Source organism: Ochlerotatus camptorhynchus, unplaced genomic scaffold (assembly GCF_037179485.1).
Source record: "Ochlerotatus camptorhynchus isolate MF236.1 unplaced genomic scaffold, CSIRO-AGI_Acam_v1.1 ptg000035l, whole genome shotgun sequence".
Lineage (NCBI taxonomy): Eukaryota > Metazoa > Arthropoda > Insecta > Diptera > Culicidae > Ochlerotatus > Ochlerotatus camptorhynchus.
Window position 1 is genome coordinate 1,750,553 of NW_027040526.1, and position 19,784 is coordinate 1,770,336.

Sequence of the window (19,784 nt, forward strand, 5' to 3'; positions counted from 1 at the left end):
CGATAATCAACCCTGCTTACAACTTTACAAACCGAAATGTCTCCAGAACCAAATATTGCCATTCATTCGATTCCCCGAGGTCCCTCTCAAATTCTGACCACATTATGCGACCTGTTATTACAGTTGTATGTGCTACGATAGTACGAGGTCAAAGAAGTTCATTTTGTTCCAAAAGACATCCACTTACGCAACCTTCCCCAGTTTAGGCCAACTGAGAAATTTTAAGCAATCATGAATGGATGCTGAAGGTAAGTGGTAAAGCGATCAAAATCACCACTCAGATGAAAACGTGGTGGATTAGGATTACCAAAACGGTGGACGATGAATGTGTGTGTGGGTTAATAAGCCGGTTCCCGGACAAGTTCCGGAACGTCTTCGAGATTACGATGAAGTTTTTTTCTGTAAAATTTTTTGGAAAAAATATATTAAATATATGAGTGAAAATCGACCTGTTAATCCAAATCCGAAACACACGGCATTGTTAATGTTCCATTTATAAATGACCCACGCTGTGTATAGCAAGGTAGTTGCTATGAGAAGATGTATCAGGAACATGTATTTCCAAGCAACACGGAGAAAGAAGTTGAAAATACTTTGTAATGACTAACGCAAAGAATCACTAATACTTTAAAATACATCATTTAATACATTTATACAACCTAAAAGCGCAAGACGCGGAGCTTATACAACTAAATAGTGGTCTTATAACATGTTTTGGAAACATCATAAAAACCAGCGACAAATAAAAAACAATAAAAAAATCTTGAGCATGGGATTCGATCACTGGTCCTTGGCGTGGTAGACTTGTTTCTACCTAACTAGACCACCACCGCTTGATGAAAGGTTTGTTATAAGTATCTATCATGTTCTTGCCAAAGGCATGAAAATTATTTTCTCGTTCAACACACCTTCGATCCGTTATGAAGACGTTTTGTTAGTAGCAAAGCGTACATCTAATTGCCAGAATGTTATTTAAACGTATTTTCAACTCCTTATAAGACAACCTGCACATTTTCAGTTGTATTATATTTATAATGTATCATAAGAAACTGTCAATCACTGCATGAAGAGACAGTCCGGCTCAATGGCACCGTCAATGTTTACGTCAATCTGGATTGATTTTGTATACGACAAGTTTTATAGGGGTATTAAAACAGTAAGATCCACGTTCAAATAACATTTAAAGATAAAAGCAAAAGAAAACTATTTTGGAAAATGTTGAATCGAAGAAGTATGAAGAAAACATCTTTAAACCTCATATATAACGTAGGATGTTTTCTGCATCTCTTATAATACATTTATACAACAATCCGTTCTAATTCTTTTTCAAAAGATGTTTTATGTGTTACTTGGGTTAGTAGGGCATTCAGCCAACTAGCCACTTGAATTAAAGACTTAACAAGACTTGTTCAACCTTAGCACGAATCCACAAATCAACTGGCTGATAAAGGGCTTAGTATGTCTAAGTATTCCGGTTAACCACATTGTCTGTAATAGTATAATCTTATAGAGAATAATCATTGTGATTACCTATGCAGAATCAACAATAAGGCACTAACAGCAGTACACAGTTGTTGCTTCAATATTATGCTCGCTTAATCCTGCACTGCTCAAGCCCACCATTTGGCGTGGTAAATTCAAAGAGCTGGGACAGAAATAATCGAATTGTTGTACACTATTTATGAACCATTTGCATCATTGTTAGAGATAAATCGATGTCATAATCGTTGCAAAAAACAAAAATCATGATGGTAGTGGAAGTTTGGTACATGGAATCGGTAATGTGAATGGAAGAGATGTATAAAATTCAGTGGAAGTGGAACCGTCATCTAGTGTTTGAACGACATCGTTCTTAATCATATTTTCGGAAGGCTGCATAATGTATGTCTCCATAATTTTCTTTAAAATTTATTTGAATTGTTCCTCAGATCTCTCTTGGTAGAACCGTTCAAACGGTTTAAGAAGAAGGGAGACCCTATACCAAGCATGATGTAAGCCATAACTATCAGTGCTCGTTTTCCATAGCATGATCTTAGAGGTATAATCTTTAGAATGAAGATTGCTTGGAATAGTCTTCAAATCCCCTAGAAATTAATCTAAGAATTTCCATCAAATTATTCAACAGAATGGCTAAGCATTCTCCTAGAACATCGATTATCAACCTGGAATTCACGACCCCCTCTGATTGAAAAGCACCTAAAAAGAAACAATGTAGAGCGAGTTTGTTTGTATGGTGAGGCAACGTTGAGAATCGATGTCTTAGTATTACCTCGCAATTGTCCTCATAATTATCTCTTATCCCCAGAATTCTCTTGAAATGCTGTCAGAAAATAATTTAGAATTCTCTTGTAATTAATATCAAAATTCTCGTTCGATGACACTCAGAGTTTCCCTAGCATTCTCCATTGAATTTGACTTAAAATTCTTTCAGGAATTAAAACTCTTATCATAATTCCCTGAAAAATCTCCGCAGTATTACTTTGGAATAATTTCTTCAGCATTTTCTTTGGGAATTTTTAAGAATGCCCTTTAAATTTCCTCAAAATTTCTTTGAAATGCTCTTAGAAATTCCCCGTAAGCCCACTTGGAATTCTCAGCATACGGTGAACCTGTTGAAAGAAACAGGGCTTGGATGGAAATTGAAACAATCCAAATGTTCTCGATATTCTCTTGCAGATCTTGCACCCCCAAAAAGTTGCCGAAAGACGTAATTCTACGTCAACATTTGAATTGCTTTGCCTCGTTTCCAAAAATGTCCGGTCCCAAAGCTGCTCGACTGAGTGATTATTTTTTGATTTTACATCGTAGAATTATCTAGAGTCGGCTCCAACAGATGTCAGATTAACGGGGGAGACTGTGTGGACAATTTTATATAAAAAAATTTAATTGAAAAATTTATTCAGGTGGTTCTTTAGTTCTTTATTTGATTCCTCATTCAAAATAATAACACAATCAACCCATAATCCCATGATCATGTAGTTGAGCTAGAAGTGTTGAAATCAATACGAATTAAAAGCTATTTTTCTATATAATTCAAGTCACTTGAATGATAAATTGCTTTTTGATGACACTTTTCACTTGATTTAATCACATTAAATCCGTTCAATCCCACCAGCTCTTGAACGTATCACATTTCATTCACATCATCACCTTATATCGTTTTTTTCTAGCACCGTACAAATCATTTCACTGATAACGAAATATTTCCCAAACGTTGACTTACATATTCATAAAGCAAGTGCACACCCGAGGAAAACAAACAATAACAAAGAAATATTAGAATCAATTGAAATGGAAAACAAAACCCAACTCACCTGTTTTGTTGTGTCTGCTTTATAGAGCTACGGTAGCGAATGAATTATCCGAGGACGAGAAAATCCGACGACAGCGTGGTTCACAAGAAGAACAACCGGAGGAAGGAAAAATAATGAAAATTTGTTTGCTAATTATGTGAACCCGTTAGCAGAAACAGGGCTTGGATGGAAATTGAAACAATCCGGAGATTAATATATGCCAATGAACCGTTTGATCCCGAAACAATTTAATTTCAAAATGATGATTCAATTTCCAAACACGTTCAATCTAATTATCACAATTGTTCATGATATTTGTATGATCAAAAGAGTTCACTGTTCTCCTCCGCAGTATTTCGCGATAATGGCCTGGTGCTTTATGAGCATTCGCTGTTGGTTTATTGCCGAAAGTAACGACAACCTTATCCGAAAGCGGTCGCAAAATGATTCACACGGCTATTGTTCACAAATGTATTTATTTTTTTAAATAATTTCTTTTCACATTAAGTCTTGCACACACAATAGGTCACATAACAACCGTCGACAACTAAATCAACTGTCGCTTTCTTTCCCGCTGCAGGTGTATAGACACGCTCACAGACACTCATAAGCACGCAACTCGTTTTTCAACTTAAAATTCCTCGATTGCAGGGTTCGAACGAATCGAACGCACTGACATCATCACCAGCGATTTTCCTCAGTTACTCAGCTATTGGATCTCGCAGACAGCTTCCGAATACGAGACAACTAATCAACTGTGGCTTGGAATGCCCCTCCGGCGTGTATCGTGACAGTGACTGTTTGTCGAAGTCTCTATTGACACGATAGATGAACGATACCAGATATTTTCACCGTCATCGCTTCGCTTCTATGAAGGTATCCTCATCTCTTCATCTACAAGACAACCACTATTATAGCCGTATATCATAAATGTATGCAAATGATCCCGACCAACCGTATTGGCTACTTTTGTGTTGTAACTGAATCGATAATTGTTTAGCGGATTCAACTTGGCTGCATGTGGCCACTCACTTCCCGGCGGAACAAAAAGAAACCGATGAAATAACAATCAATTCGTATTGTTTTAGCAAATTTACAGTTCACATTCAAAATACACACATCGTACTTCGACTAAACCGTAGCGTTCAATAAGCACGGCGAAAGGTAATTAAAAAGCTTCAAGCATGAGAATGGATACAACATAACACAACAAAACACAACAAACTACAATGCCCACAGGAGAGGAGATGAAAATGAGATGAATCGAAACACACCCGCAAATCACAAGAAGATCGAATTTCCGACGACGTTAACGGCGTGCTCACTGCTGCTTTGAACCACTCTCACCAAAGCCACTTCCAAGACTGCTGACGGCTTAAGTCGATCGTACAACGATGGGCTTCCCAGCAACCCAGTCGGCTATAGACAGTCAGTCAGTGGGTGATTTGTGCGGCTAAACTCATTCTCGAACTCGCACCGCAATAGACAGGTACTCAGAGATTTGTGGTGGTGAGTGAATAAGCAGGTTTTCAAGCCAAGTCACTGCTGGGGAGCAGGTTTCTGACGTGCGGTGCTGGAGGTGACCGGATGGAACTCAGTATTTCGAGCGCTGGCTATGCTAAACAGGTTGAACCACTGGAAGTGGTCATTCCACAGGGGTAGGGTGGTTCTCCGTGAGTTTCAGCTGAAAGTTGCAACACAGGTTGCGAGATATGATTGTTTTTTAAATGTATATGTGTAAACACATACGATTTTTTAAAGATGATGCAATCATTCATGCATCCAAACATCTTTTTTACGTAAACTTGTAATTTGCATGAAATATTGCTTAAAAAGATGGATCGTTGTATACAATATTTGGAATATTCCATGATATGTCTCATAAATTAACACGCTACATAATGTAATCTTGTAGTGACAGAAATTTACATTACTTTTTCGAAGATGTAGACTGCTAGTTCATTTGTCAAAGAATTGCTCAAAATTTTCGAAATAAATTTGAATTTCATAGAATTATTATTATTTAGCTTTATTTAGGAGGCTTTCAGCCTTAGGCTGGTTCGCCTCCAAGAATTTCAAATTAATCAAATTCAAATATCTCGGTCCAGTAAGCAGTATATATGATGCACATAAATGGGGCGTCATATATCACACAAGTTTACATTATAGATCAAGTAAAGGTATGAGACATTTCATGAAATAATAAAAATATTGTATGACATCTTCCAATTTTTGTAAGCAACATTTCTAGCAAGTTGCTAGTTTGCGTGAAAAGAAATACAAGTTTACATGCATGGATATTTACCTCATCAGAAATATTCAAAATTTTTTACTCAAAGAATATTTATGCAACTATTGTTTGAAAATATGTGATTTCTCGCCCATAAATTTATTTCTAAACCAAGAAATCTATTTTCTCGATACAAATAAACACTGAACTTTGTCTTTGGAGTTGTAGTTTGTCCCTAAACTACAATAATATAGTATTGAGCAACTTCGTTTCGATTATTTTTTAAGCCCTTCGAATACATTATGGAAATTGTTCTGAAAATATCATTTTTAAATCGAATCGTGCAACCTATAAACATATATAAGTGTTGAAATTTCATGTATTTAGCTATTGTTTAAAACAGCCTAATCTACATTTCTATAGATTAGCAAGTTAACTTTTTGACAAAAAAAATATTGGGCGCTCTACCCGAGCAGGAGAAAATAACTTATTAATACCAAATTTAGGTATGAAAATAGCATAACTGACCATCTAAATATGGTATTGCCTAGGCTGACATAAAAGGTAAAATTCCAAAAATAATACCTGGGAAATGTTCTACGAATAATGAACTAATACAGGATTTATTTATTATTATAACTAACGGATAACAGACGCTTTTTTAACAATTAAAAGGTTTTGTAATATCAATCCAATAGCTCTTTTTGAGGCGCTATTGTCTAAAAACAAAATATTTCGATATCTGAATGATATCAAAACAAGGTTTTATATCACAAGCATACCAAAATAAGATATCATACCACATTAAGATATTCAAATGTTATCGATTAGTTATCGTTTCCTGCTCGGGTAGTATTACATTTATGAACCAATTTATAAAAATTTAAGCTATTTTGGATCCAAGCCTAATAGCTACACTAGGGTGGGTTAACTCCACAACCCCACTACTCTTTCGATCAGTGTTGGAAAAATATCAAATAATCAAATTTCACCCATGCCGAAGATCACGCTCGATTTTCGTAGATAAAAATCAACATGCAAACAACTGCGCTTGATTTTGCAAGCTGTGATATCGCAGCAAGGAATATCAAGTCAAAACTCTCCAGTTGCATATCTCACCAAACTGTGGTGCGATTGAGTTTCTTGATTTTTGCTTTACACCCGAACACAACCGAAGCTTCCATAACGGCTGGCACCAGTCGCTTCGTGTCTGCCATCGGAGAAGAGTAAAAAGAGATAGCAAACTATACTTTCTCTTTCTTAAAAAAAACGATGGAAAACGGAATCATTTTTGTGTCGAGTCAGCTCTTAGCTTGATTTTTGCACGTTGTGAATAGTCTCGTCAAAGGAGCTTGTAAAATCAATATCAAGCATGATATTTTATTTCAATATCACGCAAGATATTGAGAGCGTATGAGAGCGGAAAAATATTATTTGATTGATGATTTTGCCAACACTGATAACTGGGGAATTTATTTAAGGAGCAGCAAGGGAATGTTCATTAACTACGTAGACGGTTTTTTTTTTATGATTCTTGACATCCCCATGCGTAGACAATTGTCCATACAAAAATTTTAAAATTTGTATGGGCTGTGGATAATTCTCAACCCCCCTAAACTGTCTACGTAGTTTATGATCAGCGCCTTAGCTACGAGCAGACTAAACAGTCTCATAAATAGAAATATAAGGACGGAAAAAGAAGATGAATAGTTGCAGGACATGATGACGTCGTTTACTTGACCGTTGAGACTAATTCAGTGATTGAGTCACTTTTACTCAGTTGCATGTGATTAAAAACAGAACTGGGGTTACTGTACACAAAAACTGAGTGTAGGAAGTAAGAGCAAGTTAGCTGTTGATAAATAAAATGTAAAACAAATCTCGGTTTTGTCCAGTGTATGAATTGATCAAATGAAGAACAATAAGAAAAATGAAGATATATGAAGCACACTGTAGTTTCCAGTCAGTTTTCCGACGAGCGGATGAGATGTTGAAGAGGTGCGTTCTCAAGGGTAAAATTGGCCCGAGGTCAACTGATCAAAATTAGCGTGGGAGAAGAAGGGATAGCAATACGATTTCACTCATTCACCGAGTTAGATTCAACGGACGTGTACCACAGAAATGCAAGTTCAGTTCCTAATTCTAGATAAACAATTCAAAAGTCTTAACGGCGCCGGTGGTGTAGTGGTAAGCGTGATTACCTCTCACCCCAGCAGGCCTGGGTTCAATCCCAGTCGGCGCCGCCGGGATGTTCTGAGGCATAACATCTCTGATCACGCCTTCCTTCGGATGGGAAGTAAAGCCGTTGGTCCCCGGTTCATGAGTTGATGGGTCGATAGGTAGGGTCCAGGTGTGGGAGCTGCCTTCCTGGCACGTCGGTAGCATTGGTGCTCAGCACGGAAAACAAGATCGACGGAAAAACAAACCAAAGGAAAAAAAAAAAAAATTCAAAAGTCTTATCTGCATAGATCGATTCTCTTCATCGATCCTAGGCGTAACTAGCATGTTGGGCTAGGGGAGGCCATGGCCCTAGCTAAAAAGACATAAAGTATAAACCATCGGTATAATGGGGGGATCCACGAAATGTCTTCACGTCTACTTTTATAAATTACGGGTGGCGAAAGATGTACACACTCTTAGATTTTGAAAACTGAGATTTTACAGAAGTTCAGCGACCTTCTTAGAAATCAATGAAAATTTGTAGAAGTCATGACTCAAGAGATTGTTTTCAGAGAACTTCGATTTTTTTTTATATTAAGGGAATGTTATATAACATCATAAAACTTCGTAAATAGAATTTTCATGGCACATTAAACAACTTTTTAGAACATCAGGAACTGCATATAAATTCTGGAGATTTTCTAGAAGTGCAACAAATTTTATAGGATTTCAGTTATTACTGTAAAAGTTAAGCGAACTGCAGTGAACTTCGTTGCAATGCTAATTATTTAGTAGAACTTCATTAAACTTTATATACATTTGATTTCTTTAAACTTTAGTGGCTTTGGAGATGTTCAAGTTAAACCCTAGAAATGCTTGGAATCTACTAGAAATTCGGAGCTTCGATTTTTTTCAGCAAAGCTTCGTAAATATTGGGAACATGTAAAAGTTTAGGAAGCTTCAATGAAGTTAATTAAACTTTGTTTTGTAGCAGGAAACTCTTATAAAATTTCAGGTCCTTCTTTTGTCTTTAGCACTTCTTAAAACATTAACTTAGAATAGTTCAGCGAATTGCATTGAATTTCATTTTTTTTATAGATGTAAAATAAAATAAACGAAATTCTTAAATATTCGGAAAGCTTTATAGAAGACAGTTATTATTAATTAATACAGAACACCAACCGAAAACATAGGTTCTAATGATGTTTAAACTAACTTAATTAAGAAGCAGTCGATTTTAGTACAGTATGACCCATAAAAAAATGCGACATGGGACATTTTTTCCAATTAAATGTGATTCCTTCTAAACTGCTGATTGAAACAAATATATTTTTGCTTTCCCATGTTTATTTGACATGTTTTGAATACATTTATTCAATGTGTCCTCCCTGGTTCTCGATCACCTGCTCCAGGCGGGGTCGAAATCTGGAACACACGGTCGTAATATATGACGCTGGCATCGAGTTCCATGCCTTGCGAATGGATGACTTGAGCGAATCCACACTGGGATGGGGGGTTTCACAGGCCTTAGCCTGAACATAGGCCCATATTGAATAATCCAATGGATTCAAGTCCGGGCTGCTGGGGGGCCAAAGCTCCTTCGACCAAAAATTCAGGTTCTCGGTGAGCCAAGCTTGGGTCCTGTTAGAAGTATGGCAGGGCGCTCCATCCTGCTGGAAAACGACTAATTGGTCTTCTCCAAAGTTGACCTTAATCCATGGCATCAGATGGTCCTTCAAAATGCCGATGTAGACCTCCGTATTCACTTTTAGACCCTCTTTGATGAATACCGGAGGCATTTTCAAGCCGTTGGACGCGACTGCTCCGAAAACCATAACTCCTGCAGGATGCTTGGTGGTAAACTTAAATTTTATGTTCTCAGGAACCTCCTCGATCTTCTTCGGCGAAATAAACCGGTCAGTGCGCGTGTTGGACACCGGAACGATGTTGAAAAGTTTTTCGTCAGAGAACACGATTATTGGTTTTTTCTTCTTCAAGATGGAGAGAAGCCACTTAGATCTCTCAAGCCGCAGTCCCTTAATCCGGTTCGTTATCAGGTAGCGCTTCACTCTAGCCCTAGACGAAACCTTCAAGTCATCTTTGACCAACCGTTGCATCGAGGTGTTGGAGATATTGGCTTGTTTTGCCAATTTCCGGATCGATCTTACCGGATTCACCGTTATTTTTCTTTTGACCGATCTGATGACCCCTGGAGTGCGTGCCGATCGCGGACGTCCACTTCCTGGCTTCCGTGGATGTGGTCCAGCAAGGAGAGAACGTTTAATTCGATGAACAGTGGACCGGTGGCATCCTACGATCTTTGTTATCTCTTTCACTGACTTTTGGGCGAGAAGCAAACTGGTAACAATTTCTTTTGCGTACATTTTTGCAAACTTTTAAAACGAAAATCACTGTTTTGTTTACATCACTTGACAGTAGAGATTCTAACGAATACACGCATATAAAATAGTGGTAAAAACAGTTTTAAAATAAACCCAAAAATAAGCTGTAATCAATGTCGCATTTTTTTATGGGTCATACTGTAAATTGCAAAAAAAAAACAATAGTCATACAAAAATACATTTACATAATAATCAATCGTCTAAACTAGAGAAAATTGCGGAAAACTATCGGTGAAACCGAAAACAGAGGCTAACCTGTTGAACACTCGTTTTACACCGATCAAAGCACTATGTTGTCCTTAATTTGTACGTCGGAAAGGTAGCCTCAGCATTGCATTATTTCGCAGTGCCCTGGGGCGAACGTTCAAGTCAACCAACTCAAGAATAGTAGGGCAGTCGATTCTTCCCTGTAACAATAGTTCCTGCGCGACTTAAGAGTTTCCAAATGAATTAACTGACATCGACTTCTGTAACTGATTTTGCCAAGGAAGCCGACAGAGAGCAAAACGAATGAAGTGGCGTTGAACAGATTCAATCCTCTCCGAACCGTGCGGATGCCAAGCAGCAGAGCAGTATTCGAGCGTTGAACGGACCAAAGAGCAGTACAATGACTTTAAACAGTACTGGTAAAATCCTTGGCGACACGGAAGATGAATCCCTAAGTCCTGGATGCCTTCTCAACGACGGATGAAACATGATGCCTGAACGTTAGTTGAGTATACAAACCAACTCAGAGGTCCTTCACAGGGTCCACGCGCTGAATAACGGTACCTTGAAGTTTGTAATCGAAGACGAGTGGTCGATGAATCCGGGCGAAGAAGATAACAGAGCATTTTGCAGGATTAACGATCATTCGAAGCCATGAAGGTGTCGAGTTCTTCCTGAATGCGCAAAGCATCAGCGATAGATTGGATCCGTAGGGAAATCTTAACATCATCGCGTTGGATCGTTAAAGTATATGAGGAATATCAAGGGAAACAGAAATCGTCAACTTGCGATCGACAAGGTAGGAATTGATCCAGTGTAGAATACCACCACTAACGCCGAATCTATTCAATTTAGCTATCGTTATAGCGTGGTTGATTTTATCGAAGGCCACCGAAAAATCAGTGTGGATGACGTCTGTTTATGCTTTTCTCGCAAACTTCTCGGCAAAAAGCTGACAAACATTCGAGGACTCGAACGCAACTTCGCCATCCAAAATCATGCTCAAGTTCAAGTTCGTTCACGTACCTCCAAAATGACTTCAGTTTCATCTTCAGATTTCGTTGGTTGCGGCGATGATAACGGCTGATGCAAAACCAACTGTTAGTCTTGTAAGTGGTGTTCAGTCTCTTATAATGCTCACGAAACGAAAACGTACGGTATTTGGAATAACGTCAAAAAGCAGCTCTTTTAGCGGTCTTCAATCAATAATATTTCGAGCAGTTTTGGGACGACCTTCTACCAGCCATTATCAGAACATGTAGCAATCAATACGAGATTTTTCAAGGTTAGCATAAATAATACCCTGTTTTCTCGAGGTTCTAGAAGAAAAAATATCAAAAAATGGTTCCACGGTAAAGTTCGAGTGGTAGGAAACGTCATTTTCAACTGCTCGAATGATATGATCCATTTACAAAGCTCACGTGTCAGCCACGGTTGGTTGAATGATGCATGGATGCATTTCTTGGAAATATGTCTTGATGTTTCGATGATCGGCATTCCGAAAATCATTGGACACATAGGTGATCGACTCAACTACACTAATCTGATGATCGTTGAATGTTAGCGCTGCGTGATTAGTAGCTAAGGAGCATTCGATATGATAGAAGTAACATCCTGGGCAGCGAATTTATAGTAGTTCGGCGATCTTTGTACAAGTTGTGCGAATCAAATTAAAAAATCGAAAAACTTCGCAAACCATCTTTGAAGAGCGAGAAATTATGTAGATGTTCCGAGAACTTCATAGAACCTCGACCAGATTTTCAAGAATTTTGTGGAATTCAGGGAGATTTGTATATGGGAGTAATGTTGAAATTCAACATGATGTTCTGAGATCATGGTACAATTTCCGGCAATAGTGGAAGAGACGTAGGAAATAATAACGAGTTCAGCAATCTTGGTAAACATTTAGATGTAGTTTGTGTAAGCTATATAAAAATCGAATAAGTTCAGAAAACTTCGTAGAACTTTCCAGCAATTCGCAGAACTTTCCACAAATTAAGCGATCTTTCAGGGCTCAGGGATAAGTGAAATGGATTGGGAGAAAATTCAGGGTGCTTTATTTGAGTTAATGGTATTGAATTGAAGAAACTTTTTAAAAGTATAGGAACCTTCGTATAAGTCTTGAAAAATTAAAAGGTTTATTCAGTATTATTTTGAGGACCAGATACGAAATACGACATATCTTCAAAACGAATAAAGAGATTCAACTTTTATATTAGACGTTTGCGTGTACCAAAAAAGGCCAATCATCAACCGTGAATAGACAAATAATTTAAAAAAATCAAAGTCACAGCAGAATTTATTTTAGATCATCCGATTTTTTTTTCTTTAATTCTCTGAGGTGGGCCAGCCTAGGTCCGTCCCCCTTATTAACGCCAATGCTAATCTAGCGTTCAAAACATCAAACACAGCAGGGAATGTTTTTGTAGCTGAGGTATTAATGAAAAAGAAAGTCGATTAAGAGAATATATAACCATTTGAAACAATCAAATCTAGCATTCAGCATCATAAGGGCTTAACTGCGAGATCGATTCTCTTCATCGATTTTCTCTTTTGTAAATAACTCGTCTGGATTAACATTTCTCGGTGCGTTTGATGCTGCTTTTGCTAGCTAGTACAACCTTTCACTACATTGTATTGTAAGAATTTCTGAAAATTGTTTAACTGAATTTTGGTAATGCGAAGAGAAAATCGATGAAGAGAATCGATCATAGCAGTTAGGTCCTTATGATTCTGAACGCTAGAAAAATCCACCGTAAGCCATTTCCTTTGAGCAAAATTGTCATAATGTTTGTTTGAAAACACACTTTATTTATATTTAGTACCACCCTTCGTCATTGTGATTCACTCTTCTTCAGGATGGTTTGCAGTAATCATTTAAAGAACTCAAGAGCGATAGGAGTTAAATTCCCCCACGTCAAAGGTGGTCACATGTGAAACAACACCTGAGCCAGGGCTTTCTTTCAAGTGTTAATAAATTCTCTTGTGACACCGCAAGAGTGACTCAAACCGTGCCCGGTGCAAACAGGTAAAAATTTATTTGCCCTCCAATCTTCCGTACCATCTGGGTGCTGAAATACCGCGAAATGATGTTACAAATGCGTAGTATAGCATACCCCATTTCCAGTAACTTCAAAGCCCCAACCCCTTTCCCTGGACTCCAGAAGTAGCTCTCCAAAATACTCTTGTAAATGAGCGCCGATGCTGGTGTTACTAATATCCAGTGAGTGCACTCTACCAACAACCTGTTTTGGTTAGATGTTTGTTATGGTAACCGCGGTGCTTTCATCGTCAAGTGAATGGTTGGTCGATACAGCCGACGACGACAAAGCATCAACACGCGATCTCGAACACGGCGGATGGCAACCTGTTGATCGTTTACTTCAGCGCTACTGTGTCGAGTGGCGGTGGCGCTATCTGATTATGAGTATTCAAAGCAAAATGACTGTGGAAGGTTACGGGTTGTAAATTGGGTTCTTTATTTTGGAAAAAAAATATCGATTGTTATACACTATCTGAAAGCACTTCTTTTTCTGACCACAATCATATTTTTTTCGAGTCCATAAACTTTCATATCGATTTTAAAATCAAGACACTAAACTAACAAATTTACAACTTGCCCCCCTACAAAGTCCCACCGAGGGTTCTAAGATGGTGATTTTTCCCAATGTAATCGTAGTTATTTAAATACCTCAATACCTTCAAAGAACCCAATAAGGTCCCTGCTCCTTATGTGGGTCTATCGCTAAAACCCAGGATTGAGACAACTTGTATCCAATGTTTTTAGGCCGATATTGTTCACTAGACTGATGCAAAATTTGAAATTTTCGCTCCACAGTGATCAAACGGTTCCAAATTGTGCCCTGATTAGCCTCCCAAAATTTGAACTCATTTAGTGAGAAACTGACTTGGCACAAACCATTTGAAGTTTATATGGGAATTACTATGGAGAAACCATAATTTTGGTTCATATCTATCTCAAAATTCACCAGTTCACTCTTTTTTAGAAAACGATAGCTGAAAATTTTCTCAGGTACAACTTTGTTGAAGTCTACTTTTCGATCAAAAGTAAGGAACAAAAATTATAAATGATTCAAGTCACTGATGTCTTATGATTATGCTCATTCAACTGTTCAGCAGGCAACATTGGTGTTTATGGCGCGTAAAATAGAGGACAAAAATCATGGCTACTATGTCACACTGCAGAGTACAGTGCTGCCCACAATACAGTTGCTTAATCTTGCCATAAGATTATCAATCTCTTAAACAATAAATAACTATTTAATTTGACGTTTGGCTGAAAAACGATTTTTTGCAAAGTTGTAGCTGATGACAATTCCCATAAGAATAGCAATAGAATTTGTAAAATATGAAAAAAGGCTAAAAGGCAATGAACAAAAAGTTTTGTTTTCCCATAGTAATTTCCATATAAACTTTAAATGGTTTGTGCCCTGTCAGTTTCTTATCAAATGAGTTTAAACTTTCGGAGGCTAATCAGGACCTGATTTGAAACCGTTTGAACGCTGTGGAGCGAAAATTTCAAATTTTGCATCAATCTAGTGTTCACTTTCTTTAGTCCCATTTACGTATGAAAATCAGATGAAATTACTTCAAATATGGGTTTTCAAAATTGGCCAAATAAGGGGAATAGGCCTATTTTTACTATTCTTTTTTTTCTATTTAATTACAGAGAAGGGATGATCATGGTTAATCAAAGCTTCTGTAAACTTTTGCACTGATAGTTAAAAAACAACTGGTTACATACCTGCTACGTGATGCTGGTAGGTATAGATTATCACTACTAATTTGTCACTGTCGACTTATTTGTCGAAAATTTAATTCGAGCTCCAATACACTTTCTAAAAATTAAACAGGAAAAAATATGTGTGCTGTTATTTAATTATTTTGGGTTGACAGCGTCTTATTAAAAGTTTAAATTAGATGGAAATCAAATTTTCCTTCTTTTGTTGCATAACTTAAGTGGGCCCATTTAAACTTAAATCCGGAACCTATTGGTGATTGCATTCATTGACATGGAGTAGGCTCAATGTTTTAATTATAGTAACTCCACGGTCCCAAGCTACAATTAATATAAAGAGAGAAAGAAAGATTAGTAATTTCCATTTAATTCCACTACCTTATTTGCTTATCCTTGACAGATACGCGTATTTCGTCTACAATGTGCAGACTTCTTCAGTGTCTTGTACTAATACTCGACTGTACAAGTACAAGACACTTAAGAAGTCTGCACATTGTAGACGAAATACGCGTATCTGTCAAGGATAAGCAAATAAGGTAGTGGAATTAAATGGAAATTACTAATCTTCCTCTCTCTTTCTTTCTACAGGTATTCCACTAAGACGCCCACATTCACCAGGATACAATTAATAGTTTTAGAAATTTAAAAATACGGTCTTAGGTTTATCGAGGTGTTACAATTATTAACTTATGGAACTAAACCATTTATTCACGTTCATCTGTATTTTTGTTCACATATGAATTCAAAAAACATGTTCAAAAATGCATTCGTAGATAGTTTGAGTACTTGATTCAGAAAATACAGGTAATATGAACAAAGGAACACATTGATTGATTTTAAAAAAATCCATACATGGTTTTTTATTTAAGATTTCATGCGTTTTTTGAACGCACATCCATTATTTTGCTTAAGAAAACAGGGTGTTTCTGTGGTGGGAAAATATATTTCCCTACACAGATTACAGATTTCTGTATCATGCACTGAAATCATCAGACGGTACCTCTATTTGCACTTTTAGATAAACTATGAAAGTCCATACTACTTGGAAAATGATGCTATAGAACGGTTTAGAAAATCCCAGATTTTTTGCTGATGGGGGCGAGGCATAGCAAGCCGTTCGATTGCAAAATTCTCCAAGTAGGAGGGACTTACAATGCTTATCTCTTAGCATAAATAGAGGTACCGTCGATTTTTCTTTTAGTGCTAGGTACTGAAATTCGACAGTGAGCGTTGAAAAGGGCCTACTTGCAATGATCGATTCTCTTCATCGATTTTCTCTTTACATTGCAACAGCTAAGCAAAACATTGCATTAGGTCCTTATTAATATTGACAAGAGTCTCTTCGTCGACTTTCTCCTTGAATCCCCTCGGTTATGTAAATACATTCCCAGGTATTTTCAGTACACAGATCGATAAAAGAAGCTTTTATCTAGCCTCTCTAATACGACAAACACAACAAGAAGCGGTTATATGCTCAAGTTATTAACGAAAGAGAAAGTCGACGAAAATATCAATGTTACTTAAGACCTAATGCAATGTTCAGCTTGAATATTATCTGAATTTTTTTTCAATGTAGTGCTGTAACAGGTTGTATAGGGATTTATGGCTAATCGAGATATTCCCGATCAACTACGAAATTTTGCATAACATTGGTGCAAAATTGTGCACTCCGTTTTTTGTGTGCATTTTTTTTTTTTAGCGTTTTGAAGTTGAATCGCTGTGGAAACCTTATTTCTGATCAATCTCATAACCACATAAAAAAATTCAAGAGCACAAATATCACCTCTCACAAAACTTATAACAAAGAAACTGGAACTTCACGTTTGCTGCAGTGAAGTACACAAGGAGTTCCAATTGTGTGAGTGATGTCACAACCGTCCAAGATTTGTGCCCTAAAAATCTTGAAGCCATTGTTGGGCGCTGCAATGAATCACCTGAAGAAAGCCTTACCCATATCTGATTGTAATTTAAGAACCAAATGGAATAGAATATATATTCGCATATGTATATATTTGAGGTCCTGAATTTAGTAGGAAATCCAAAATATGTACACAGGACCGAAATCATAGGTTACTTCTACTGTATTTTAAATCAATATCTAGAAAAATGCACGAGAATTTCATTACACAGCTTAACGTAGTCTACGTCAACCATGCGGTCGAGTCTTGTACACAACCCCACTATTTTTTCTAACACAACTGTCTCCATCCTGTCATATCTGTAAAAAGGGTAAGGATTTCTTGACTCTTCAGCAGATGCTGGACTAACTTATTTATTGTTTCCTGCCAGTAGTGTAGGAGTACGAGACACAGCTTTTATTTTAAATTTGGTTATGTAGGGAATATAAATCATTCAAACCCGTAACCGTAACAAAGATCACCTACCAAGGATACGTTATTAATCACACTTCGCTGAATGTATTCACAGGATTTCTTAGTCTTTCGTCTTCATTCTGACTACATTTTTTTGACTGAGTAATTCGGATTTGCCAGATTTTTCCTTAAATCTAAATATACGTTCTACAAAATGCAGCTGATTTCGATGTGCCGATAATAGAACAGCTGGTTTACACGCAGTTCAAATGGAGAGGTTGCCGAAGAAAAATTGGCTGCCGATAATAGTCAGAATCACCTGAGAAGTTTGGAGCTTTGTTAAAACACTTTCTAACAGTTTTGGACAATTCTGTCGATTGGAATGAATAGAGAATCAAGCAACAGATAAATGTTAGTAAATAAACACGTCATATGTGTGCGTGGCGCTGAGAAAATGCTGGCGGACGCTGCTTAAATTGAAGAGAATACGTTAATTCTCTTACATAAAACTCATTTCTCTAATACCTTTCAGCGAAAAATGATTCCCTTTGCCCTTTCAAGAATTTTACGGCTACGCCTAAGGTGATACAAATAATTATATTCCAAGTAGGATTACTTAAAATGTAAAAATGATCGCAAAAACAACACACAAATACTGACCACGTGGTTTTCTGCCAAAATGATTACAATTCCTTATGAGGGTTATATAATGCCGATATAGTGCATCATTAAACTAGCTAATGCTGATTAATGCATTGTTTGCATTGACAGTGCTGATAAACAGCTTGTTAGCACTAACAGCATTGAATGCAAGCTGACTAAATGCTCTGTACTTGCTCTTGGTTTTGGATTAATGTACACCTAATACCTCCTCCTGAGTCCTCCTACCACCATTGACCGGCTGTTTCTTAGCCCGTTGGGCTGATTTTTTTTATGGTTACTAGTTTTTTAAGGGTTAACACAATCATTTACTTAAAATCAGCTCTATTGGTTTAAAACAGTAAAGACATTGCGGTGGGTGTACCAGATCACCTACCGAGCTCCTGTCATCGATTTTTAAAATTACTCAATAATCCAGAATTAATCCATTCAAATCATTCAGAAATATTTTAAAATCTTATCTGTTGATTTAATTGATACCGCTTTAATGAAACCGACGTAACGTAGGGTATACGTCCCTAACCTCGGTCTAATATGCAGCCATCGATTACGTTTTTAATCATAACTCATCAATGAATTTACCTGCAAACGATATTCTACTGCTAAATGGTATGCTTAGATATGCTTATCATGTCGTTTGCTATCAGAAACCACGAAAAGTTGAAAAACTTACTTTTTTTAAGACAATAACTCACGAGGGAAATGTATGTAATATGGGTCTATTGTCCCCAAATTGGGTCTATTTATGGATGCAACTTCGTCCTATCTTGTTTGATCCTCAAAAAAACGCTCTTGGTAACGTTTTCTGATGTATTTTTTTTTATCACTATCACTGTTAACTTAATGCTCTTCATTCCTCAAAACATTTCTTAGAGAAAATTTTACGAAAACTACATTAAATCACTCAATTTAAAAATTAAAAATTAAAAATTTCGCTTATCGTCTTTTGACCGCAGAATATCTAAATCAGAACATTGTGATGTTCATTATACAGGTTTGGCAGAAAAAATCTCCCTTCCTGTTCGTTCCTTATCATCCAAATGCAAAACAACATTGTTGACGTTACTCTTATTGCTATATGCTGTCAAATGAATTTCATGGGCCATAGTTAGGAACATAGAAAAGAAATGTGTCCCTAAAGTTGGGTCCATGTTTTACTTGTGAAAACGTTGTTAAACAATTAAAATAAACATAAAATATTCAAACAGCAACTGTAAGTTTTACGTCTAGTGTGTATTATCAGGTAATTCCAATCAATAAATGCCATAATCAGGCCATTTGATGATCGTCAGTCAACCTTCCCATCTTAACCTTATAAGTCATGGCGGCTAAAAACTCCGAACATTGTGATATTCTCAACCAGTTTTATTACTTACGAGAGCTGAAAATGTATTGAAATGTTGTGATATAAATTGATTTGTGTGTGGTACACATTTATCAACCATCAGTGATCAATATTTTCCTTATTTTTTGTGTAATATTCCTTAATTAATTATTTATTTGCGTGATAGGCCGAATGAAAGGACTAGACCCACATTACATACCGTAACCCTATATAGTGTTTTATGGCTACACGTTCCTATTATCGTGTGCTCCAATTTATTATGGCGTAAGAAATTCTCAAAGGTTATAATTGGAACGAATTGCCATGACTGGTACATCTACTATATGAGTTTGAGCTTACTGATTCAAATCAGAGGCTTGTTTTGGTCAGCGAACCAGTTCCATGCTACAAAGTACAACGAGACGTAGTCGAGGAAA

The 19,784-nt window shown here is 37.0% G+C and overlaps 2 protein-coding genes across 4 annotated transcripts in view; both read right to left on the reverse strand.

Moving 5' to 3' along the window:
- The window catches only part of LOC135709550 (putative ferric-chelate reductase 1 homolog), a 135,022-nt gene extending 130,348 nt beyond the window's left edge, over nt 1-4,674 (reverse strand). For 2 of the 3 annotated variants that reach the window (XM_065231958.1, XM_065231946.1), the window contains exons 1-2: nt 4,568-4,674; nt 3,315-3,341 (exon numbers count right to left, since the gene is read on the reverse strand). The gene's annotated coding sequence lies outside the window, so the exon portion shown is untranslated. Of the gene's footprint in view, nt 1-3,314; nt 3,342-3,714; nt 3,792-4,567 lie in introns of those variants that run through there. The other variant, XM_065231953.1, reaches the window with a different exon arrangement.
- Nucleotides 1-19,784, reverse strand: part of Cdc6 (Cell division cycle 6) — a 324,753-nt gene that overhangs the window by 166,069 nt on the left and 138,900 nt on the right. The gene's annotated exons all lie outside the window — the stretch shown is intronic.